Source organism: Tympanuchus pallidicinctus, unplaced genomic scaffold (assembly GCF_026119805.1).
Source record: "Tympanuchus pallidicinctus isolate F22 unplaced genomic scaffold, pur_lepc_1.0 scaffold1, whole genome shotgun sequence".
In the NCBI taxonomy this organism is placed as follows: Eukaryota; Metazoa; Chordata; class Aves; order Galliformes; family Phasianidae; genus Tympanuchus; species Tympanuchus pallidicinctus.
Window position 1 is genome coordinate 88382078 of NW_026294618.1, and position 25302 is coordinate 88407379.

General features: G+C 46.5%; 1 protein-coding gene and 1 long non-coding RNA gene across 3 annotated transcripts in view; one reads left to right on the plus strand and one right to left on the minus strand.

The window, feature by feature from the left end:
* Positions 1–20109: 20109 nt before the first annotated feature.
* Positions 20110–21907, minus strand: LOC128079731 (uncharacterized). Its single transcript, XR_008206299.1, has 2 exons — positions 20982–21907; positions 20110–20443 (listed from the first exon to the last, which is right to left on the minus strand). It is a non-coding gene; the product is annotated as an uncharacterized LOC128079731 (long non-coding RNA).
* A 243-nt stretch (positions 21908–22150) lies between these two features.
* Positions 22151–25302, plus strand: part of PROX1 (prospero homeobox 1) — a 47534-nt gene continuing 44382 nt past the window's right edge. Inside the window, exon 1 of one of the 2 annotated variants that reach the window (XM_052681045.1) lies at positions 22151–22425. The gene's annotated coding sequence lies outside the window, so the exon portion shown is untranslated. Of the gene's footprint in view, positions 22426–23400; positions 23666–25302 lie in introns of those variants that run through there. The other variant, XM_052681037.1, reaches the window with a different exon arrangement.

Sequence of the window (25302 nt, forward strand, 5' to 3'; positions counted from 1 at the left end):
GAAAGGGTGAGTTCAGCCTGCTTTCACCTGCTTCATGGAAAGGGGCTCACAAGCAAAAGGAGTTTGTGGTTTCATTCTACTCTCGAGGGAACATTTTGTCCTAGTGCCAAACCAGCATGCATGTACAGTTGGCAGTTTCTCTGCAAAAAGAAGCCTAGGATGCGGAGCTGTGGAAGAGTATCCATTTTTACTTGGTAAATATTTGCATGCAAAACCAGATATTCCCATAGGTTTTTGCAAGGCTCTGTGAATTTGTTAAAGGGAAGAATTTTTGGTTTGTGCAGCACTGATGCATGGTGCCAGCCAGGATGTGATCTGGGGGGTGTCCACAGAAATGGTGTCTTGAAGGGCACTGAATACCCACCTGAAGATAGGCTCCACAGTTTCCAAAATCCACACACTGGCAACAAAACAAAAAATATTACCATTTCATATGGTCCATTATGAAAACAGACGAAATGTGCCAGGACAAAAAAAATAATTGTACTTTCCTCATGTTACTATCCCTGGTTTTTCTTTCTGACATTTGGGCATCCCTGCTGTTTGACAGATACTGTCAGCTCTCATCCTCTGTTCTTCCCACCTCCTAGTTCAGAGATCTGAGCTGTCTTAGAAGGTTTTCCACCTTGGCTTTCCCATCACAGCCTTTCTCACTGCCCTCATCTTAAAATCTCCAGAAAAGGAATTTCTCCCAAGTCTGCTACTGTATTACAGATAACAGGGAGAGAATGTATTCATAAAATTCAAAAAAGCCAAATAAAGATCAGTCAGAGAAGAGGACTTTTTGTGCTGGGCTTGTACAGGAGGCAGAAATGATTAATCAATAGTAAGGGCATGAAAATATGACATACAGCTGCTATCATTGTGGTTAATCATGCTCTGTGTGTTTGGCTAGTCAAGGTAAACCCATGCAAGAGTGTGGATCAGGTTCTACTCTACTGTTGTGGTGGGGAGGGGAATGGCAGGTCCTAGCGATCCTGCTTTTGCAGGGAGTTGGACTAGATGATCTCCAGAGGTCCCTTCCAACCCCTATGATTCTGTATTCTGTAATTCTGTGTTGTCCCTCAGAGCCAGACCAGCAGCAGATTCTCGTCTGGGGAACCAAACCACTGCTCTCTAGGGATGCAGGATGCCACGCTCGATTCAGCTTCTTTGCCTATTTTCATCACTTTGCACTGATTTCCAGCCAGACAGACCTCTATCCTTGAGATACTAGCAGCGACTGTCCTTTTATTCAGAAAGCATTAGCCATTTTTGAGTATTATTGCAGAGCTGATAATACATATTACAAACAGCAGAACTCTGAAGGGATGCCAGAGCCCTGCTGCTGACTGATGCATGACCTTAGGAGAGCCTACACAACTGCCATGCCACAACATGCTCTTCCTTGCAGTAGGAATTGTCCTGCCCACAGCACATGGAACTGAAGGAGTTTATACTAGGGCCTCTGTTGCCTCTCACAGGGCCAAGGGGCTCCTCACACAGCAAAAAACAGCTCCTGTAAGGTTTGCAGCAGATATCTGCTGGATCCTACAGGGAAAGTTAGAGAGAGGGATCATGACCAACTCCCTGGGATTTCAGTGACTCCAACCCAAACCAGCCTATGATTCTATGAATCTACTAGTGGCATGGGAAGAGCAAGTGTAACAGGGAAAAATGCTATTCTTATAGTCTTAACTCTTCCCTCAGGCACCTTAGGTCAAGCTACAAACACTTATGAATATGAATATTTAATTATAAATAAAACTTTAATTATGAATAAAACTTTTACAATATTTTCACAATAAACAGTTCAGATTTAAAAGAGACTTCCACACAGTGATCAATTGAAGCCTGAGATAGCCCTGCATGGTACAACTGTATCCATTTATACTAAGGGATATGGAGGCAGTGGGAAGTTCAAGGATTGTCCAAAGGCCCTCTGAAGATTTTGGGGGTCAACAGAGAGCTGAACTTCATGGCTCTCCTGCAGAGGAGGAGCTTAAGCTCCTCCAGTGGTGGGCATAAGCAATGACTATTCCCACCCTGAGTTTGTTGCATAGTTCACGGAGAGAAGCATAGTCCCTTTAAAAAATACCCATCTTTCTTCATGGACTGTGAAGGGAGCTAAGACTATTCGTTTCTTTTGTTAGTTGAATTTCATCCTCTACTAATATTTTATTAGTAACATTTCTTTATTAATATTATGATAGAGGCATCAATATGCAACTTGTGTTTTTACAGATATTACTGATTTGCCAGATCCTCATGTAGTCCAATTCAAATTGCCATGCATTTTTAATAATGCAAGCTTTTGAGGAAACAAAAGCATTTCTATGCTGCTGTGAGTTTACTAGATGTATGCTTCCATTAAGCAACCAACCTGACTGAAATATAATTGTCTTCTATTCTGAAAGGGAACAAAATTGTTACCTAAAGCAGGCATGGAATTCTGGGATGTTTAGACTTGCACCTGGTTATAGGTCTGAAATTTGGATTTAAGTCCACTATCTAGTGGTAGTAGACAGAATTACATATGAAAATCTCATCCAGGCCTTTCCAGGAAGGAAATTGCCCATCTGCATCTGATAGAGCTCAAGGAACAGGATTTAGGAGTACCCTGTGGCAACCTGGTCCTGGGGTAACTAGCAATGTCCTGAGGTGCAGTAAAAGATTTGTCAGCAGCAGAGCTGCCCCCACTTCTGTCCTTCAGGGACCAAGAGTGGCCAAGCAACACCCTACATTGCCTGACAATTCCCTTCACATCAAAGGAGGTCTAGAGGCCCTGAAGGCTGGAGGGGGGCACAAGAGCATAGTAAAGCTGCTTGAGTAGGGTTAGCAGTGCGCTCCCATATGGTCTTGGATTGTACCTTTCCACAAACCAGCTGTACCTCTCAAACAAATACATACTGGGCAAAGCTCAGAAATGCATCTTTCTGGAGATTATTTCCATCTGCACATCATAAAGGATATATTGATTTAGCCACACTCCTGAGATCAGAGTGGAAACACCGTATAGCTGGGAAGCAGACACATATGCTGCTTATCAAAGCTATACATACAGCACAAAAGATACTAGTGTGGAGAGCAACCAGCTATATTTGCACCAGCACGTGACCTGTTCTGCAATTCTCTAAAACAAAGGAAAAGTAAGAGCTGAATTCTGCTGTTCCTCAGCCACGCAAATGACATGGCGGGACTATGCCAGTCTGGGGCACTCATGGGCATGAGGAACTTAAGTGACATTGCTGTGCCCTGATATAGCCTGCTTATTTGATTTATTTATCTATACTGGAGCTGAGAGAAATACTGGCACAATAGGAAAGGATATCCCAGGAGATGTTCAAAAGGGAGAAGATATACTAAAGATGAGCAAAGGTGATGCTTGTCACTAGAGCAATGCTATATTCCTCTGCAAGGTTCTTTTAACAATCCACAGGAGGACAGGTTATTCAGTGCCCCAGATTTGTAGCATCTTGCTTTCGTAGACGGTGAAATAATTGTACTCAAAAATTACAAATTGAGAAAGTCAGTCACCTAGATCATGCAGTGCCACTGTATCTCAGTCTGTTCCTGGGACAATCAGTGCAATGGTCATCCGTGGAAGCAAAGTTGTGACTCAGCTCTCTTGCACCACTCATCTTTCCTGCTGTCTCTGAGTTAATGGAGAATAATTTCTAGAAGAAAATAAGCATGTATAAAATAATCCTTGCAGTTATTTCTGAGGTTTTCTGTGTTTTTGTAGTTTATAAGCTACCTTAATTTAGACCACAATCAACAGGAATGTTGCTGGGAAGGGTGACAGTAAAGCTCTTACCAAAATTTTCTCTGCAGCTGCTCTAGTACCCATATCCACAGCAACCATATGTTCAGGATGGACCAAGAATGAATCAGTACTGTTGTGTGACAAATCATCTTTTACAGTTCAACTGAGATCACTTGCAAGTGACAGTTGAAACAAGGCACACTATGTTGCCGGTTCACAAATGGAGAGAGAACTGTAGATATCTGACCTCAGTACTGACACCTGCCCAACAAGTCTCCAACAAGTCTGGGAGAAAGGGATCAGAGAATCTCAAACCCTTTGGAGTTTTATCAGCATGAGGTCTTCTTGCTATGTGGTACCTGTCCACAGGCACTGCCATCCAGAAAGAGAGAGATTCCTTCTGAGTAAGGGAAACAAAAGGCACGAAAAATGGCATAACTGCTTTTCCCTGGAAAATTCCATCCAACATCTGCACAGCAGCTGGATTTCCCAAGTCTATTATCTCATTTCACTGATATGAATGGATTTGCTCTCAGAACAGTTGCAGATCTGTATATGTCACTCAGGGCTTGATTTACCATGGTTTACCTGAATAAAGTAATAATTAGCTACACTGTCTCCCTTTCTGCTACCATCAAATGCTAATAATTGTAATTCATAAGTGAAAAAAAAAAGGCACATGAATAGTCACTCTGATCCAATATGTTAAACAGTTCTAAAAATCGAAAGAAAATCCAGTCCAAAAATCCAAAGCAACCACAGGCCAGGACTCTGCTGGGGAGTAAATTCTTCTTCAGTGGCATTCTTTCCATTACGAAAGGCTTCAATACATTTTTTTTTATTACTTTCTACAGATTCAGCCAGACAGATACATCACAAAGATATTGGTCAAGCATGGAAATCCTTACTTGTGTTAGGGAGCTGCTGAACCCAAAAAGGGTCCTCTAAGGTAAAGTACAATTGAGGTGTTTATCATGACATAGAGATACCAAGCAGGCACTGGCACTGTAGGCTTGCTGATTTTGATCTAAGATCAGAGCATAGCAGCTTTACCATCTCCTTGACTCAAAGACCATAAATAGTTTTACAACAAAACACTTGCATCTCCTCCTGAAACACGCAGACATAACACTGCATCCTCAGGAATGGGGCATTGCATAGGGAGACTCAGAAGTATGATGACTGTACTCAAGGCATATGTTTCCTAAGAGGACACGTTCACATTACTGGATGTTCAGTCTTATTGGTGGCAGCTAGGTTTTGAATGGAATTTCACATAATCATTCTCTTCTTTTTGACCTTATTGTTACTTATAAATCTTACATTTAGCAAGCAAGTCAGGTCATTCCATTCTGCAATTTCTAGTGATGGCATCCTTTCTTCTCTCTCCCTATAACAAAAACTCTTTGAAGTCCCATGCCATTAGCTAAAAGTGTTTTGATATTTCCCTAGCAAGGATGTCATAGTAGCCAAAACAAGCCTCCAGGTGCCAATATTACACCTGACAAATTAGGCACACGACTGGAAAAGGGTGGGCCCATCCTTCTGCTTAATGTCCATTTCCTCTCATTTCCACATTAACAGGAAGTAGTTGGAATGGAAAAAAGGCTTTCCTTAAAGACCCAGACTATCAAAGGCCTGGAGCTGCTTCTCCTTGCAAACAAAAAAATTGGAAGCCAGCTGAGTCCTACAATTTGGATCTCATTTACAGTGACTTATTTAACCCCTACTGACGGCACGATGAACAGGATGTTATGATTTATTTAACACTTAAAGCGGGTGTGAGAACAAGGTGGATGGTGCCCTCAGACGCAGCTTTTTCATAATTTATTGCTCTAAGTGCTTAATTTTTCCTCAGGGAAGCCTTTGATAGCTGGCTGCTGCATTGTGGTTAAGTGTGTGCATTAAGCTGTAAAGCAAAAATATTAATAATAATAACAATAATAAAAACAATAACTGTAACAGAAGTTATTATTTCACATAATAATTACTTTCACGTACTAATCAGCTGGAACTCTAAAGTGATATCCTCACACCAACAGAATTGACTTGAGGGCATTTAATGGAGCGGCACAAAGAGTGTTGAATTTACCTTGTGGAGACCTGAGCCCTGCAATCTATCCACAAATAGAAAGCAAGCCCACTCTTACAAAAAACTGCACGGCTCCTAGGAGGCCCGTGGAGAACAGTAACAAAGCTGGCTTTAAAAAAAAATAAAGACTAACGTCTCCTGCATTGGTGCCACAGGGAACTCTGACCAAGAGCTGGCTCAAAAAATGTTATGTCTGACCGGCTTTAAAGTTGAACTGCTGCTTAATAGTGTTGTAGCATGCCTCAGAGGGTTTATCTTAAAGCACCTCCTTTTGAATGGTCTGTAATCTTTATCTGGAATACAGGACCATCCTTTGCAGACTGTTTTCATGTCAAAGTTACTCAGTGAAATAATGCATAGATCGTCTACCCTCTGGAGATCAGCGTTCAGCTCTGCTTCATGTCATTACATTGAAGGCCCTCAGTGACTCTAGCAAGCAAAAGCTGTAGGAAAGCTTATACCTGTGGATAAAGGACTTCAACCTTGAATGATAAATAGATATTTCTGGGAGGTTTTTTTTGCTCTTGAGCATGCATGTGTGAACGTAAGTTGTATTTTAATACAGACAGGCAGGTAATACATTTCACTTTCAGGAGATGAAGTAACGATTTTAGCAAATTACATTCCTCTCTTTAATCTCATATTTCCATGCACACTGAGTTAAATGTTGTAAAACTATCAATTCTGTCAAAACCTAACAGAAAGAAAACAAGAAACCCTGCAATCTTAATGTCCAAACTGACTGGTGATTATCGGGAATTAAATGTGCGGGAATTCCAAATCTTTTCTGATCAGAGATGTCTAGATGACTTTTGTTTTTCCATAATTGTATGAGGTTCCTACATAGTATTTAAGAATCAATTATATTGCAATTGATGTAATTAACTCTAATAATCCAGTAAAAGTCAGTAGGAGGGCTATTCAAGTCAATAGAAAAGAGGGACTATATTATGAAGGTGTTATTAACCTATACAGATTTTTACTAGACATTTCCTTTTCTTACATAATAAATATACAGTGATGAAGAAGGCTGTCATTATAATTTAATGGGAACAATGTCTCATCACTTCCTTTCCTGTACAAGCCTTAACTAATTCTATATACGCTGTATAAGTAAAATGAAGTTAAATGAATCTCTCAAATTAGCTATTAATCATCCATCAATCATCTGTTGCTCCATGATTAAAATCTACGTTGCATTCAGAGCTGGGAAAGGTATCTGGGGAGTGGCAGGGGCTGCGTGTGCATCCTCCAATTTATTTATTTGTGCACTTCTATTTTGCCCTGCCAAGGGTGCTTACTGAAACCAGTCCTGAAGTCAGAGCAAGTCTCCTGAGGAAAGTTTCTGCCCTTCTCAGATTAAAGCAGAACTCTCATTTACATGTAGATAAGAATTTCTCTGGCTTTAACCACTGTGGCTTATGAGAACCTCATTCATGCTTCTGAATTCAGCCTGACAACTCTTTCTCAGGAAAGAAAGCAACACTATGAGGTTAGGGAAACTGAGGCAGTGCCGCGTGCCATGCAGAGAGATGAAGAGAATTCCTCTGTCCAGGATCCTAATCCCTTGTCTCATGCTTTAAGCATTTTGTACCGCCTGCTGAGGCAAAAGGGAGTTCTGCTTGAATACAGCTCTTTACATCGGGCTTTTTAGGAATTTCTGTCTTCACCTTCATCAAGCTGAGCATAAGCCTTATTAGATATGGAAGACTGCATTGATCTCATTAGCAGAAGTGTTTGTCTTGGCAGTCGACAGAGATCAGTTGTTTGTGCTAGTGTTATTGGGGGTACTGGTTGCCTTCTACGTGGCTGGCTGCAGGTGAGCATCTTGTATCACACCTTGGCTACTCCAGGCAGGATGGTTCCCCATGGTATTGCTTTTCTGTCTCTCCAAGTCTGTCATGGACTGCTGTGGACAGGTCCAAAACATGCCCAGGTGTCTGAGCAGTGACTTGGTGATGCACTGCAACAGCTTTCCTACACAGGGAGGAGATGATCCAAACGGCTCAAGAAGGGAAGGATGGACAGCACTTTGATTATTCTGGAGCCATTTAAAATCAGTCAAACATTGAATGAACTGCATCTCCAGTGTAGTGCTGCTGAATTTAAGCCAAAATTAAGGGTGGCACTGAGAGGAGGTTTGTTTGCCTGCTTTGTTAAAATATAAAAAACAAAAAGATGATTTTGGGGAGAGGGAATAACTTCTGAAAGCTCTTTCTACACTGAATCACGGAATCATAGAATTGTTTGAGTTGGAAAGGACACTTAAAGGTCACCCAGTCCAAATCCTCTGCAATGAGTGGGGACACCTACAGCAAATCAGGTTTTTCAGAGTGCCCCCAGCTTGACATCTGCAGGGATGGAGTGTCCACCAGCTATCTGGGCAACTGTGCCAGTGCCTCACCACCCTCATTTTAAAAAGTCTCTTTCTTATATCCAATCTAAATCTCCCCTTGTTTAGTTTGAAACCTTTTTGCCTTGTCCTGTCACAACAGACCCTGCTAAAGAATCTGTCCCTTCCTTTCTTACAGCCCTCCTTTAGATACTGAAAGGACCCCTCTCCATCTTCATTCATTCAATCACACCACTCCAGGTGAGCAGCAGCATGTGCACTCAGCTAAAGGAAGAGGGAGCTGCGATGTAGCAATACACACAGCACAGAAGAGTCCAGTCATGCTTTGTAACTGCGGTGCTGATGGTTTTTTTCAAGTCACAGCAGTAGGGCAAATGCTCCACAGATATCAATAGTTGCACTGGAGATGACCTGTGTTGCACAGAATGAATGAGCTCTGACTATAGGAGCACAGACAGGCAGCCCTGCTGACTCCTGCTGAATAAACCTATTGCAAAGAGCAACATCCTTACAGGGCTCTCGGACTTACAGCTTCATCTAGTCTGGGATTCCTGAGAGCATTTTTTTACTTTATAACAGCATCATGCTGCTACACTGCAATACATGGAGGGCATTTCTGATGTCTGCATTGCAAGCTTCGCTCACAGTGTACATGTTTGGTGTTGTTTAACAGAGCCTTTGCTTTAATTCAGGAGCCAGTTCAGTGGTATTCAAACTAGATGGATGCATCATAAATCCGTGAGGCATTCAACTTCTTTCTTTCTTGCTGGTGGTGATGAGGTGCAGCCGGACACAGCAGTGCCTGCGGCACAGACAGGCAGGGTGCAAGCTGGGCTGCCCTCAGCTCTACCTGAGAGCACAAGGATGCTCTTCAGGTGTCCCTGGAGCCGTCAACAAGCTGTGCCAAAAATGATAGACCAAGAACCGTTCAAGTACGGCAATTCATCAGTCAAAACTTCCTCCTGTTAAATCCCCGAGCACCACTTAGCCACACAATGGTCTCAGCACTGTCACGCTCCCCACATCACTGGGAGCAGACCCAGCCGACAGCAGGGCCGTGACACTCTGCCAGCTGCCCGGCCGCCTGCCGCACACAAAGTGACAGTAACTCACAGGAGCCAAAGGAAAACCAAACCAACACCAACTACACAAATATCCTCCCCTCCGTTCAAATTGCCATCTGCAAGAAAAGATTCCAGTGTTCGGACTTCCATGGAAAATCAATATGGTCTTATCTTTATGTTGGCTTTTTTTTATTTGTTTGTTTGTTTAAAAAAAATACTTGGAGTGACAGTATTAGGTAGCACTGTGAAAAACAGCTAAATATAGCTGTAGATCACGGTGGGTGTGAATGGAAAACAAAGGAGCCAGGAGCCGAGCTCCTGCTGCTGCTACGTCACTGCAACACCCATAATTATGTTGTTATGTGCACTGCCCACTTGAGCTCTATCTGGACACCACTTACCATGATAAAAATCTGATTAATGATATGCCACGTAATCTTGGTTTCTCTGATGAGCATTAACTTCTGTCTTGTATGTTGTTTTTCAAACAGACAGGAGATTTGTTTTGCTTCCCTACCACAGGAGTTCGGATGGGCGAGCATACAGAAAATGATAAAAAAAGATTTTTTAAAAGTTTGTGGCTGGACTCAGTGTGCAAATACTTTGAGCTGCTTCTGAAGCATTGCTGTGCTTGAGTTCACCTCTCAAACACAAACATTGTAGAAATATCTACGCATAGAAATTCACCTGGACTCAGGGCATGTCTAGCTCTTTAATCGCTGCTCCTTTTTATCCCCTTATTTCAATCTTGGCATGCCCTGTATCGGCTAAAAATGTTTCTGACAGAAGCACTATGTTTCCTGTTAAGACATTAGCACATAGGGGAAATCCTCAGCTCCATTGACTCCAGCAGAAAAATTCCCAGGTGGTCTCTTGCTTTATTTTCAGACTTCATTTTCACCCTCTTCTTCCTCCTTACCTGCGACAGGCATGACTCTGCCTAGAGAGGTTTTGGCCACAACCAGGAGCAGCCATGGTGCACTGGTTGTACCACATCCCCACAGGATGCACATACCTGCACCTCAGGTGCTGCTCTTGATGCCTCCATTGCTCCCTCTTCCACCATTTCTGTCCAAAAAGTCAGCACAGTACACTGCTACCGATACATTAATGCATGCATACTGTGAAGGAATACTTTTAAATATCTAGAAAGTGAGTGGGGCAAAAACAGAACAGGCAAGAAAGTGGACCGCAAGCAATGCTCTCCAAGATATTTTTTTTCATTTAGCTAAATGAGTAGTCCCAAATCCTCTGCCTTATTATGTCTTCAGCCTGTGAGTTATCCTAATTGGTTTGTTTCCCAGTTTACCAGTAAAAACCCTCAAGATATTTCCAAGACAACAGTTAAACGTCTCATTTTCATCTACAATAGAGGAAAGCTGTACTGCCAACAGCTTGTTCTCAGAATTCCACCTTAAAACAGTTTTAGTACCACCAGACCAGAAGGGTTTGATGCCAAAGAGCTGTTCTGTCCTATTGAAAGCAGAGAATGGCTTCCTCTGCAATATGTACAAAGAGCAAGGAAATTTACTCAATTAATGTGAAACACAAAATGGCATCTGCCATCTGGAGATGCACACAAAAGCCATGGGCAGTCAAACACTTCTTAAGACTTTGCCATGTAAAATTAACATATTTTAAGACTTAAAGGGACATGTGAACTCGTACTCTGAGAGTATTTCATTTTTCTCATGGCAAAATAAAATAAAGAAGCAAATATTTCTCATGTAGCACCCCAGAAACGGCAGAGTAACAACATAGAAAAAATTGTCCATGGCACCAAGACCACCATTTAAATTCTGCTGGATGGAAAGGGAGTGATTATTTATACAAATTTACATTTTTAAACACTGAGAGAAAGATGCTTTCACTATACTTTACTGCTGTTCAGTGCATGTGAGAAGTGTGTAAAATGGGTTCCCTTCACCTCAGTTGTTTTTAAGCATCCTTTTCTTAAACAAAATGAAGTAAGTTTGGCTCAGAGTGCTCCCTTTTGTGTACAAGGCACAGTGCTCTAAAAAAGCACACGACATATGGTATCTAAGTGGTCACCACCATAAATTATTCAACCTCTGTGCACTCATCAAACATAAATCTAACAAAATGCAAAACCTGAGGCCTTCCCGCCAAGCATGCGGCCACAGATCCTTGTGGCACACATTTGGTCCCAGGATCCAAAATGTTCACCCAGGCACCCACAGGGAAACAGAAATCTACAACTTTGATGGGCCAACACACTGCCAGTTTCCCAAAAATTTCCCTCCTGGCTTGTGCTAGAAAAAAAAGTGAGATAAGCAGAAGAGAAAGGGGAAAACAATTCCTTTCCTACTTAGGATGGAGGCTGTGGCTCAGCAGTGATGTATCCCACAACTTTGCAGTGATTACCATAAGTTTCTTTCAGCAGATGCCCCATTTCTTTTTAAAGCCCAGAAGTGACTGTTTGTGAGCATGTGGGAAAGCTGCCTTACAGAGGAATTCTGAGCCAAGGACACCAAACCTGCAAACATTACTCACGTAAATTGTGATAACACAGCCACTGCAGCACAATGGGGCCATACACATCACATGCATTGATTCCAATGTGTAGGAAAAGGGTTGCAATAAGCTCAGTGGGGTTGGAGTACTGGGAAAGGAATGCGTGGTGAAAACTTTTAAAGTAGTGATCTGTCACTCGCTCTGCAAGTTTGATGTTTTATCTTGACAAAGATTTGTTTTTTTCATTTAACTGTGTTGGAAATGACCCTTAAAATCATTCAGCCCAACTGCCCTGCACTGAACAGGGACACCTACGGCTTGATCAGATGTTCAGACCTGGTGCAGCCTGACCTTGAGTATCTCCAGGGGTGAGGCATCCACCAGCTCTCTGGGCAACCTGCATCAGTGCCTCACCACCTTGATCATAATAAACTTCTTCCTTATATCCAATCCAAATCTCTCCTTCCATTTGAAACCATTTTCCTTGCCCTACCACAATAACCCTGATAATGCATCTGTCCCCTTCCTTCTTATGGCCCATTTCAGATACTGAAAGACCCCTATCCCAATTTTTACTGATCAGTTTTTTAGTTAAAGTCCTACCGAGGACAACCCAGTAAAAAACTCTAACACACAGCAGAAGATGCAAAAGTCATCCCTGCAGCATCAATCTGCAAGTAGTTCTTACATTTGATGCTACATTTTACAGCAAAAAAATTAAAAAATTAAAGAAGAATGTACACCAAATTGCATGCTCACCAGAAGAAGGGAACTGCAGGGCCACCCACATGGATTTGTGTCTCATTCAGAAGAACAAGTTGTGAGTTGCCAGGTTCCCAAAAATGCATTAAAGCACCATTTAAATTTTATTTGTCCGCCTGTTGATTTGCGCTTGTGTTTCTGAGTGCGTGTGTGAAGGGAGAACCAGAGACAGAGGGAAGAAAATGAGTCATGCTTGACAATGTTACCATGCAAATGGCCATAGCTGGGGGCTTCCCTGGGGGAATCTGCACTGCCACAGCACAGAGCACAACTCTGGCTGCCCTGCAATCTCAGGGCGGCAGAGAGTCCTCCCGTGTGAGCTGCAATGTCTGGAAAAGCACTCTGGAAAGCTCTGGGACAAAAGCCTGGAGCAGAGCCTTCAGCCCAAGACCTTTCCAAGTCAGTGTAAAATATACATACTTGTGCCGCACAGCTCCCGCATGACCCCTTCTGATGGCCGACTCCCACTGTGCAGAAGAACCCACCACTAACAACACTGATGCAAAGGTCTCTGCGTTAAAAATAAAAACCAGAGCCTTAGCGGAAAGGAGAATGGTTCCTGGGTGAGCAGAGTGAGCCCTGCCAGTGACAGCCCTGGAGTGCAGCATGACAGAGATGCTGCTGGATCCGACAGCTGGGGGCCGAGCCGAGCTCTGCAGGCATGTCACAGGGATGACATCCCACGGCTGCAAGGCCGGGGCCGCCAAACCTGCTGGCGGCCAATCCTTGGAGTGTCACTTACATGAGCGCCGAAGTCGTCTCCTGGCCCACCCTTCAGGACAGAGATAAGATGTCACCATCAGCTAATGGGAAGTGACAGGAAGAGATAAAAGGGATGGAGATGGAGGGAAGGTTTGGGGTTGGGAAGACATTATTCTTCCTTCTGATGCCAACCACGCTAACTATTGGTCTGAGTTATTTAATGAGTGGTTTGAGCATTTACTTTCATTCATTTTTGCATACATTAGGTTTTTTCTGCAGATGTGTATAACGCTGTTAACCTGCATCTTTTTAAGCAATCCTACATGGCAATCCGTTCGGTCTGGCGGGGAAAACATTGCACTTCTACATGAAAAAAAAGAAAGGTTTTAATTAGGGAAGAAGATTGCAAAGTGTCTTTGTTCATCTCCTCCCCCAGTCACAGCCTTCCATCTGGCAGGGGAACGCATTACCAAGACATCTGAGCATCTTACACAACAAAATCAAAAACCCAGACCACAACAGGCAGGTATTGAGTTTCTGGCTGTCCTCCCTGTACAGGGCACAAAATCCTATGTCAGCCTCAGCTCGGCAGCACTGCAGAAACCTGTTTCATTTCACAGCGTCCTATGGAGCTCTCTGAGAGAGGTGTGGGCTGGCAAGCGACGCTTGTCCATGGGTGCTGCTCTGTGTCACCTATGCCGGGGCCGCATCACCTCTGCTGCCCCATTGCCCCCATAGTGTCTGTGTCCTGCACACAAACAGCCACCAAAGCTTCGCAAACTCACAATGCTTTCCAAAGCTCTTGCCAAAAAGCACAAAAACCTGTAGCCAGCGTAGCTGAGCATTTGATAACAAGCGCAGTTTCTTCTGCTTGACATATTTTCCTGGTGTATTTGTTTGTAAAGGTAGAGATAAGTACCGTAACACAATCTGTTCTTTAATATCAGAGGCAAAGGCAAACCACGAGTCACTAGCTACAACAGTTGACAATATTTGTGAGGCAGCTGCAGGCTTGTGTTTGGGTTTTAATCCCATACGGAGACTGATCCTGAAAACCCTTCTTCCCTCTAATGACCCCTGGCTGCAGTAATAACAAAAAGCAAGAACTGGTGTAAGACAGGAAAAAGAGATGAGGCTCCGATTCTTCCTGCAGAGTCCATAGTGTTGGTTTCACTAAAGATAAGGAAGCACCTGTGTAACAGAAACAGTGTTCTGCCCACGTAGAAATTTGACAGTCAGCTACAGAAAAAAAACATCTTAAAAAAGTCTCAAGAATAACTATTAGAAATCGTAGCCAAAATAACACGCATCAGCCTTGATTACTTAAATGAAAAAGCTGCCTTAAATTGATAGTTTAAAAACAGGAAAATTTGCGGTGTGATGAAGTATGAATGGCTAATAAAAATAATTTTTGCTACAACAGATTAAGGTTCAGATAAAGGTCACAAAAGGAACTGATTGAGGAAACCTAACATTTTTGCTGGGACTCTGTAGGTATTTCAGCAATGCTGCTTCTGCTGAATAACAGCCTCTTTATGAGGAATTGCACTGCTGGGGTTAATAAAGAGTTGGTACGTATGTCAACCCCAAATTTCAGGTAAAATATAAATTGTTTACCAAGAAAAAGGCAAGTTCCCTGTACGATATTTATCCTCTCTGGCTGTGGATACCTCCAGAAGATTTCCTTGATCACAGGTTGAGAGTTGAGCCTTGGGTCTGTGGCTGCAATCTGAAATTCAGCACTTCCAGGGGAGAGACTTGCAGGGGTGGCAATGTCTGTCTTTGTTCACACAGACACTGCTGCAAATGGGATACGGACCATGCCTCCAAACTATGGGCACAGATAACTTCAGGAATTCCAGGAAAGATGCAATCTTTTGCACACATTTGTCTTCTGAAAATTGCTGCTTTCTTGTTAACCCATTTGGCCAAAGAGGCCAAAGAGTTAAGTGCAAGTGCTAGCATCAGATCACACCTCCATTTCAATCTGCTGGTGTAGAGGAGAAGGTGCGAAGTACCACAGGTTGTGGTAACAAGTCTGTAAGTTGGTGGTCATAGGGGTGGGGATGAATATTTCAGATTGGATATTAGGAAAAATTTCTTCTCAGAAAGAGCGGTGAGGCAGTGGCACAGGCTGCCCAGAGGGATGGTGGTGTCACCATCCCTGGAGGTGTTCAAGAGGCATGTAGATGTGGCAGCGAGGAACATGGCTAGTGGCCATGGTGGGAATGGATTGGCAGTTGGATTAGATGATCTTAGAGGTCTTTTCCAAACTTAATGACTTGAAGTTTCTATGAAACAGGGATGGGGTGTTATTCTGTTGTGGTTGGGTTTTTTTGGCTCCCAGGCTGGTGCTTTGCTCAAGGGGCAGCTGGCACGTCTGGTTTGCAATGTAGCTGCCTTCATGAGCACCGGGCTGCTGATCTATGCCACGGATGTGACCCCAGGCCTGGTAGGGTTGGCAAACTGGTGTGGGAGCTGTATGACTGGGCAGCCCTGTCCCAGAGCACACCCGGCTGCATCCAGAAGAGCTGTAACAGGTTCAGCAGCGGCACCTTTTCTGTTCCTAAAATAAAGGAACTTCTGTCTTGCAGAGCCCAAAGCCCTCGCTGAAAGATTGAAAGGAGGACTGGCGGATAGGACAATGGGGCTGTGTGTGATGTTTAGGGTTTGTTTGTTTGGATCCTGGTAGAAGGGATTCACATGGAGCAAAGAACACTGCCACTCGGAGGAAAATAAGTCCTCAGTTTTAGAAAGGACAGTAGCTTCCAAGCAGCGGGACTCAGAAAGTCCAAGCCCTAAAGATAAGATGAGTGCCCCAGGAATCACATCTTTATTAGTACATAAAACACATGTCACTTTACCATGAGTATCTGAAGCACAGAGTGAAATAACCCTCCAGTGGTGAAGTCAATATTTAAATCAATATCTCTGGTAAGGAAAATATCTTACTCATTGATACAGATTGGATTTTTTTTTTCCTTTTGAATCCCTCAGGAGGTAAACAGTGCATCTCTCTTGTAAAACAACCGAACAGCACGGCCAGGCAGGTCTAATCATTCCTAGAATCTAACAGCACGATGCTCTGAAGTTATTAATGTTGTTACAAATGCCATTTGACCTTTATGTTAAGGACATATTTCCTTTCCTGAAGAAGGTACCTACATTATTTTCGTCGTGGCTATACCAAGTGTGAGCCATTGGTAACTGCAGGTAACTCGGGTGACAGCACAGGGCACTGTGGGATGAGCAGTTTGCATTGTGCAGGTACCTGTTGGTCACATAAGAGATATCAGTGTTTTCATGCTAGCTGCTCCTACATCCTCCCTTTCCATGCACTCTAGGGAAGCTACACAGAACCATAGAGAGGACTGCAGGCTGCTGAGGGCAGGAAGAGGGGCAACATGGGCACCATGCCCCAGAGGCATGTCAACAGCTGGGCTAGAGATATACTTTGCCTTACAGTGCTGTCTGTCATGGGCAGAAGTACAGCGCTCCGAATGCTGAGTGCTGCTCCCTCAGTCCACTGTAAGCACCTCTCACTAACTCAGGCTGTCTCGTTTCCTCTCCTTACAGCTCGTTGATAGTCTGGTTCCTTTCTGCAGCAAGACACAACCCCGAAACAAGGGGAAAAGATCATCCCATTTCCCAGCCTGATGGCTGAGGCATTTCTGTGGGAAAAGGGAGCCACCACTTTGCCTGCCTTCGGGATGAAGAAAGTGTTAAAAGCACATTTCCCCCCGCTAGGACATACACCCTCACTTGTAGGCTATCCTATGAAAGATGGGAACTGACACCACCATGAGGACATCTTGCAGAGAAAGCAGAACTGAGCGCATTTTTGCCAGAGCCCCTAAGCGTGGAGGAGGCACGTGCACTGGCCCCTGGCGGGACTTCAGAGAGCACCATTCCCTGCTGCCCCTTACTTGGGCACAGAGGCAGCACTCAGAGAGTGGCCCTGGAGTGGGATGAGCTGCAGTGGCAGCTTGCACACAGATACCTACAGCTACCCCATGTTCTGCTTCAGGCACCCAAATCCTTTGGCTTATTCAGTACCTACAGAACATCCCAAGCAGCTGCATCCTGCTAAAATAAACAGTGTAGCCTCGAGGCTACTGTTTTAAATTGTTACTAGATGCCTCTCAGCTCAAGAAAAAAAATGCTCCTCCATCTCTTGCAGCACTGCATCCTTAAAGGTGAGAGATGATATACATTCTTCAGATCATACGAATGATTTTTACTAGAGGAGGAAGGCTTCTTAAAGCTGTCACTGTATAATGTAAAAATACATTAATTTGGTGAAAAAAAAAAAAATCATCCAGGTTAAAAAATTCCCCCAAGTTACAATCCCTCTATAGAAATATCCTTCTCTCTCTTAAGAACACAATCAACAGAATGTAAACCTATAAAGCCAAACAACATTTCTGCTCAATAGCAGTTTGATTATTCAGCAGGGTCAAGTATGGTTTTAAATGACTAAATGTGCTTTTTCCTCCCCTGCTTCAAACTTCTTGAGACTTTTCATACAAGTACCAGGACAGTGCAGCCCACGGCACATTGTTATGTGCCTCTAACCCCTACCCATGGAGGCTGCTGAAACAGTTGGGTTTTTAAGCCACAGTGGCTCTGGCTAAGAGCCACCCCTCTCCAGCAGCTCTAGTGATAGGGTTAATGGGAGGAAGGCTGTGTTGGGATGAGTTGTTGATGTCACCTAACCATACTGAGTAGAAACCTCTACTGGAGGAACAGAAATGGAATTAAATCAGCTCCCACCTCACGGTCTACATTTGCTAGAGATTTGCATTTGACTTCTGAAGGGATTTGGTGTTCCCACCTCCCAGAGGTGTGATGCTGTGAAAATCCCATCTGACAAGGGGCAGAGGGTTTTCTAACACACAGGGCCAGACCCCTCCTCAGCAGGGACAAATGAAGGGACTAGCCCATGGCTAGAGCTGCCAGAGCCCATGGTTTGCTGCCATTAGTGTCTGTGGGGATCCCTGGCCTAGCAGTGTTGGTACTGTACCCTGCATGGCCTTGGGGCCATGGCTGGATCTGGCCAACATCTGACATTCATTGATGATTTGTCAAGGGAGAATTAAGGGAAAAGTGGAGTGGTGCGTCCACAGGATTATCATAGAACCACAGAACCATTAAGGTTGGAAAATACCACTAATGTCCAACCGCTGACCCATCCCCACCATGCTCACTAACCATGTTTCTCAGCGCCACATCCCCACACACCTCCATGGATGGTGACTCCACCACCTCCCTGGGCAGCCTGTGCCAATGCTTCTCACTCTTTGTGAGAAGAAATTTGTCTGAATACCCAACCTGAGCCTCTCCTGGTGCGACTTGAGCCCGTAATGTCATAGCAAGTTTAGAAAGGGATGGAAGGAAATGAGTAAATGTCCACTACCAAATGGACACCAAAAGTACTTCATTGCCCCTATGTACAGCTCTGACGTAGTGGACCCAGTCCCACATTGCCTAGCTCAGTAAAGCACAAAGGGTTAATGTCAACAGGGACCTAATGGGGTTTAGAAACCGGTTCCCAAGGTTTACACAATGGTGTGAAAGCTGAGCTGGACATGAGGCAATCCTCACTGGGCAGGTCAACTTAGTGGCCAATGTCACTCTGTCAGCTTTTTTCCCATGAAAAACTCTGCACCTTGGATACTACCAAGTGCTAATTTGTTAAGAAACCCTTAATTGAGTGACAGTTAATTATTGACAGATTTGAACTACTTTATCTCTCAATCAAAACCTGGCTCTGTCCCAAGGGGCAAGCAATTTAACAGCCACAAAAAGTAAATCTGGCCACGTGCAAGCTTTTATGCTGGGGCTTGATGCTCTCCCTCCCCCACACTTGGCTTCTGGTAAAATTTCTCTCTGAAGAAGCCAATGATCCCCTGGTGATCACCAGCCCACGTCAAGGTGCTCACCCTGCTTAACCCCACTTGGCAGAGTGGGAATTGCCAAGGGGACATCCATCTGGAGCTGCCTGAGATAAGAGGTGTCCAGTGCTAATAAACAGGCTTCCTCTACACCTCAGCAGGGCCTTCCTTTTCCAAACACTCTTCCTTTAATGTTGAAAAGTGTTTTTTTCCATTTACTCAACCATCATCATGTCTTTAGTGGTGGGGGAGTGCTAAGGAAGGGGAAAGGAGAGGAGAGGAGAGGAGAGGAGAGGAGAGGAGAGGAGAGGAGAGGAGAGGAGAGGAGAGGAGAGGAGAGGAGAGGAGAGGAGAGGAGAGGAGAGGAGAGGAGAGGAGAGGAGAGGAGAGGAGAGGAGAGGAGAGGAGAGGAGAGGAGAGGAGAGGAGAGGAGAGGAGAGGAGAGGAGAGGAGAGGAGAGGAGAGGAGAGGAGAGGAGAGGAGAGGAGAGAACAATGAATGTATCATTAGAAGCAGTAGGAATAGCAGCTGTATTACCGCCATTCACTACAATATTGCCAAACATTCATAAATGCTTTATGCAACCTAAAATGCAATGTCCGAGGGATATGGCATCCCACTGAGGTTAATGAATGAATGAGGTGCCCTTGAAGGTTAATTTGCACAAACAAAAGGTCAGGGGACATCTTCAAAACAAAATATTGATTAAAGCAAGTTAAATGTTTTGACTTGAAGGAGACATGAAGGATTAAAAGGCAGAATAGAGCAGTATGGATAAGAAAGGAACAGGAAAGAAAAAACACCTCCCCCAGACACAAAGGAAATGGTAGAAAACATATCTGAATCAGCTAGTCATCTGCTAACAAGCTGTAAAGATTTCCAATGACAAGTTGTCACATTAGTTTAGTGAAACTGAAGCAGCACTTATCCCTTTTCCTGTGCTTAATCTCTCAGCGCACTGCACAGAAACATGCTACCACGTTTAATAGGATTAGTTTGAGTCACTTTCTCTTCTCTGGAGGTTTTCTTTTTTTTCTTTTCTTCCCCCCCCCCCCCCCCCCCCCCCGCCATTTTTTTTTTTTTTTAACAGTTTTCATCAATACCACCTTCTTGAATTAAATTACACTGTGCTGAGGCACCTTTGGTGCATCTTCCTCCAAGGATTTATCTGCAAGGAGGGGCTGAGAAAGTCTCAGACTCCGCAGCAACGCTCACCCGCACCCAGCGCTGCTCTGCCCCGCACACGCGCTGGTGATGCTCCCCGGATGAATTCACAGAGGCGTGAATAAAAGCAGGATCAGGCCCTTGTGACGGGGGGTGTTCTTTACATACGAAATGCTCGGATATACCTCACCCCTTTAAAAATAAAGAAAAAGAGAAGAAAACCGGCAAAGCGCTCGCACAGCCCTTCCCCTCACTCGGAGTGAGCAGACACAGCGAGGAGAGTGATCAAAGAAAAGGCACTTCCAACAGTGAGCCCTTGTCACTTCCAATCCTGTTGCCATCCTCCAAAGGAGCAGGGGGATCACCCATGGCCAAGGGCACGTTTCAAAAGTTTTCCTAAGTTTCTCGCATCTGCTTTTCTTTTTTTTTTTCTTTTTTTTTTCCCCTCTAGAAGACAGAGATGCGAATGCAGGGAGCTGTCAGCTCGCAGCACTCATTTCCTCGTCAGAGGCACCAGAATTTGAAGAAGGATTTATTTCTGAGGGGCCGAAGCTCGCAGCTGAGCACAGCCCCAGGTCTGTAGGAAACGCGGCGCCGTGATCCGAACTTTGTGACAAGCATCAAAGCGAGGGCAGGAGCAGAGCTCCCACACCTGAGCATGGCTTTGGATCCAAACTTCATCACTCTGAATTAACTGGGGGCGGGAAGAGGTAGAATCCCAAGCGCTCACCATTCAGGCAGCCGCAGGGTTACTCTACGAACTGCTGTGCTGGGACATGAGGAGAATGCGGGGTGGGAGGACAGCATGTGGCAGCGCGAAGTGGGGCCGGGGGGGCTGCGTGCCCCTGGGACAGCCCATGCCTCAGTTTCCCTTCGCTCCTCATTGGGTGACTGCGTTTCCTCGACAGCGCTCGAAGCGACGCTGAGCCCCAAAAGTGACAAGGCGCTGTCAAGGGCTGCTGTGTATGTATAATCGGCACCGCGCGGCTTCACCTTTACGCGGATCTCGGTGTCCTTTAAATTAACAATAATAAAAGGGGAAAGAACTCAAGCGCGCTCATGTCCCCCCAGCGCATCGCTCAGCCCCGCAGCGCTCCCCGCTCCGAAGGAACCTCCACGTGTAACCGGGCTGAGTCCCGGCGCCCCCGTTTCTAAGGATGGCCCCACCGCGCGGCTCCCGCAGCGGATGGGGGGCACCTCCGGATCTCCTCGGCCGGGATTCCCCGTCCTCCCCGCCGCTCCCCGCGCACGACGCGGTTCCCTCTCCCTTCATTCCCCGTGCGAACTTTCACTCTGCGCCGGCAGCGGGGAGATGCCACGAGCATCCCCGCTTCTTCCACCAGAAATCATTTTCTCCCAGAGATTTAAAGCGGCCGGCAGCAGACTGCAGTTACAGCTCGGGACGGGACAGAGTTCCCCAAAACTTTGGGAGCGCCGATCGCTCGGCCCCTCGGCTCCGCGACGCTCCGCGACGCTCCGCTCCCGGACCCCCCCCCCCCGGCGCCGAGCTCCGGACCCACACGCGGGAACCCCGAGCGGTTCAGCCCCACCGGGGCCGACTTTCCACGGAGTTTCCCCCCGCCCCGTCCGGTCCGGTCCCGTTCCGTCCCGTCTGCCCCACGCAGGTGCGCGGCCGCGGCCACCTTCCCGCGGGGACGGGGCGGGCCCGCGCTCCCCCCGCCGCCCCCTCGCTCCTCTCCCGCTCCTGCCAAGTGCTCCCCGGTCCCCCCCCGGCCCGTCGCAAGGAGCCCTCCGATTGGGCGACGGGCCGGGCTCACGTCACCCGGCCCGTGACGTGTAGTCTTCCTGTTTCCTTCAGCTGTGTCTTAAAGTAAATCTTGTGGCGGTGCGGAGCGCTCGCTCGGCTCGGCCGGCCCAGCCCAGCCCTGCCCCTGCCCCGCTCCGCGCTCCGCGCTGCTCCGTGCCCGCTCCGCTCCGCGCCGCCCCCGCGCCGCGCACACCCCGGCCCCGCGCCGCCCGCGTTCGCCCTCCCTTCGCCCAATTACAATATTCAGCGGCCGCGCGTGCGTGCGCGTGTGTGTGCGCGCGCGTGTGTCTGTGCGTGTGTGAGTGTGTGTGCGTGTGTGTGTGCGTGCGGTGTGCATGTGCCGGGCCGCCTCGCTCTCTGTCCAGCGGCAAAAAAAAGAGGCTCAGTTTCATCGCCTTTGCACGGAGTAAGTATGCTCTCTTCCTTTCCTCACCCCCTTATTTTCCCATTTCTTTTGCTTTTCCAGTCCTTTTCTCTTTTTTTTTTCTTTTCTTCTCTTTTTTTTTTCTTTTTTTTTTTTCTTTTTTTTTCTTTCTTTTTTCTTTTTTTTCTTTTTTCTTTTTCCTTTTTTTCCGCTAGAAAAATAACGAATAGCGGCAAAACGCCGCTCCCGGCACCGCTCTCCTCTTCCCGAGGAGCGAAACTGCCGCGACTTCAGCCCCGAGCGCCGGCGGTTCCCCGGGCAGCGCTCCGCGAGGGACGCGCACTGCGGGCGATGCTGCCCCGCCGCTCCCCCCGCCCCGCGGCCGCGTTTTGTTCCGTCCCCGCAGCGCTTCTCGGGGCTCCACGGCTCCGTTCTGTTGTTCGGCGCTCCCTCCGAAGTTCCCCATCCCTCGCTTTAAACTCCTGCGAGACTCCCCTTTGTCTCGTTTCTTGCCGCCCGGCTTTTTGTCTCCCCGGTTTGCCCGTCCTTTGCGTGTCGCCACTTCTCCTTTTTAACCCCGTCCGGGAGGGGCAGGGACTTTTCAGTCTCCTTCTCCTAATCGCGGTCACTTTTGCGTTCCCGACGCCGGGACGAGCCGCGGGGTGCGGGAGCGGCGCGGGGCGGTGGGTACCGAGCGGCCGAGAGGGATGGAAGCACCGAGATGGGCACGGGAGGGGGAGCGCTGCTCTCGGGCCGGTCGGTCGCTGTTCGCTGTGGCGGGGGGCTTTAACTTTCCCCTTTCCCCTTGACGGAGATCTTCGGGGCTTTTGCCGGCCGGGAGCGCTTTGCCGCGCGTCGAAACGGAGTTGAGGCGGGGTGCGCTCGGGGCAGCCCTCGGGGCGGGGGGAGCCCCGGGACCAAGGGGGCGGCGGGCGGGGGGCCGGGCCGGGCAGGTGCCAGCCGCGGGGAGCCCCGAAGAGCGCCGCACCCTGCCCGGCCGCGGGGCACGGCCGTGGGAGCTCCCCTCCGCCTCTCCCCGCCGGAGCGCCGCCGCTCCGTTTCGCGTTCCTTTTCCGTGCGTCTCACCTTTAGCGACGGTGCTGCGCGGGGGGCTGGACGGAGTATTACCTATAGGAGAGGTATCGGCAGCCCGCGAGTTGAGCTGCTGTAAGAAGTAGAACCGCGGGCGCTTTTTGCTTCCCGTTAAATTATCGGCAACCTGCGTCCCGACTGCCGGAGCGTATGCAGCCAACTTCCATACCGGCTGCTCCGAGGCCTCTCGGTTTGTACTTTTTATGTCTCTGTTTGTCTTTTTATGACTAGGCGATAGATGAGGGATTAAGACCTAAGAACTTTTTGAAATTGGAGTTTAATTTGGTTCGGGGGAGAGCTGTAAACGCTGCCGTGGGTAGGGTCCCCAAATTGGTTTATTCTGTTAGCTGCGCTAACTCGTTGTGGGGTTCTGGTGTAACGGCATCGTGGAGCGTGAGGGAAACCCTTGGAGAACTTGGGCTGAGTTGGTGGCAGGAATCTGCCGTGCAGCCGTGTCAGTGCTGTCTCTGAGTTATTTTCTTCTTGGTCAGTGAAATAACAAGGAGCAAGCTGGTAGAAAAGGAGGAAAATGTGTTAATTTCACGAGCAGCTCAATTTCCTTCTCGCTGAAGGAACCTTTCTCCCAACAGTGCAGGTGTTTGCAGGAGGGCCGTGATCTCCCCAGACTAAAGGCCTAAAGTAGGGAGATGCTGACCCCCACCTGCCGGTTTGATCCCAGCCTGCATGGGTTTGGGCTGTAGGAAGCATGGAACTGCTGGGCCAGGCCCTGCTGGCCGCTCTGGGACAGGCTGTAGGTAGTGTAGTCTTGGAGTTAATTGCCTTCTGAATTTTACTTCTTGTTATGGGGGAATCCTAATGAAGCAGTTCTTGCTATGAGAAGAGTTGCTCATTATTTCTGCTGTGTTTCATGGTATGTTCCAGCTAGGGGAGTTAGATAAGCCTTGATCCCGAGAAAACTTGTGCCAAAGCCCTACAGAGAAAGGTAGTACTGCTGTTAGTTGTTGAAGTGATTTCAGCGCTCAGCAGACCTATGGGGAAGGAGTATCATCTGCTCTCAGATCCTCGCTGTGGTTTTGTCTGGGCAATGCTGTTGATTGCAATAATTTCATCGTGTTCTTCCTGGCTGCTTCTGGCAAAGCCATGCCCAACGCAGTGCCTTGGAGTGAAAGATCTGCATATTTCTGGTAGCAGGAGCATGGTGAATTCCTTGCGTGGCGTTGGTGTCGTGAGCTGACATGGGGCAGGCAAACACCAGACCTAAGAGTTGTTGACTTGCAGCAAGATAGGGACAATTTCAGCTCTACGAACTTAGAGCTCCTTGTGTTCAGCTGTGAATATTTGCTGGGCTTATCCTTTTGCTCTTGTATTCCAGGGCTCTTTCCTATCACTTGGGCACCTCAGGTTAGACCAAGTCCCTTTGGTGCGGCTGGGTAGAGTGTGATCAAAGTGAAATATCCCTTATATCTCCTAGGTGTATGAATGAATCTGGGAGAAAATGATCTGCATCTTTCTAGGGAGTTAATAAAATTGATTACGGAAATCGGTTCTGTAATAATTGATTAAATATCTAATGTTCTATTTCTTTCTAAAGATTACTCTGGCCAGTGGTTTGGGAGCAGTGACTCTTTGATATGTAGGAATTAATCCGTTCCCGCTTAACATGTCAGCGCATGTCCCATAGATATACAATAAAACCATTAGGAAGTTCTTTATAGCTGCATTTTAATCAAATCTCCTTAAACAGAAGTTTTAAAAGTAAATTTGCAAATAAAATAGTGCAAGCTATTTTTTTGGGTGGGCTCGGGAAGTGCTGAGGCCCTTGTTGCAGGTCTGGGCTGCATGGGAATGGAAAACGTTTGGTGTCTG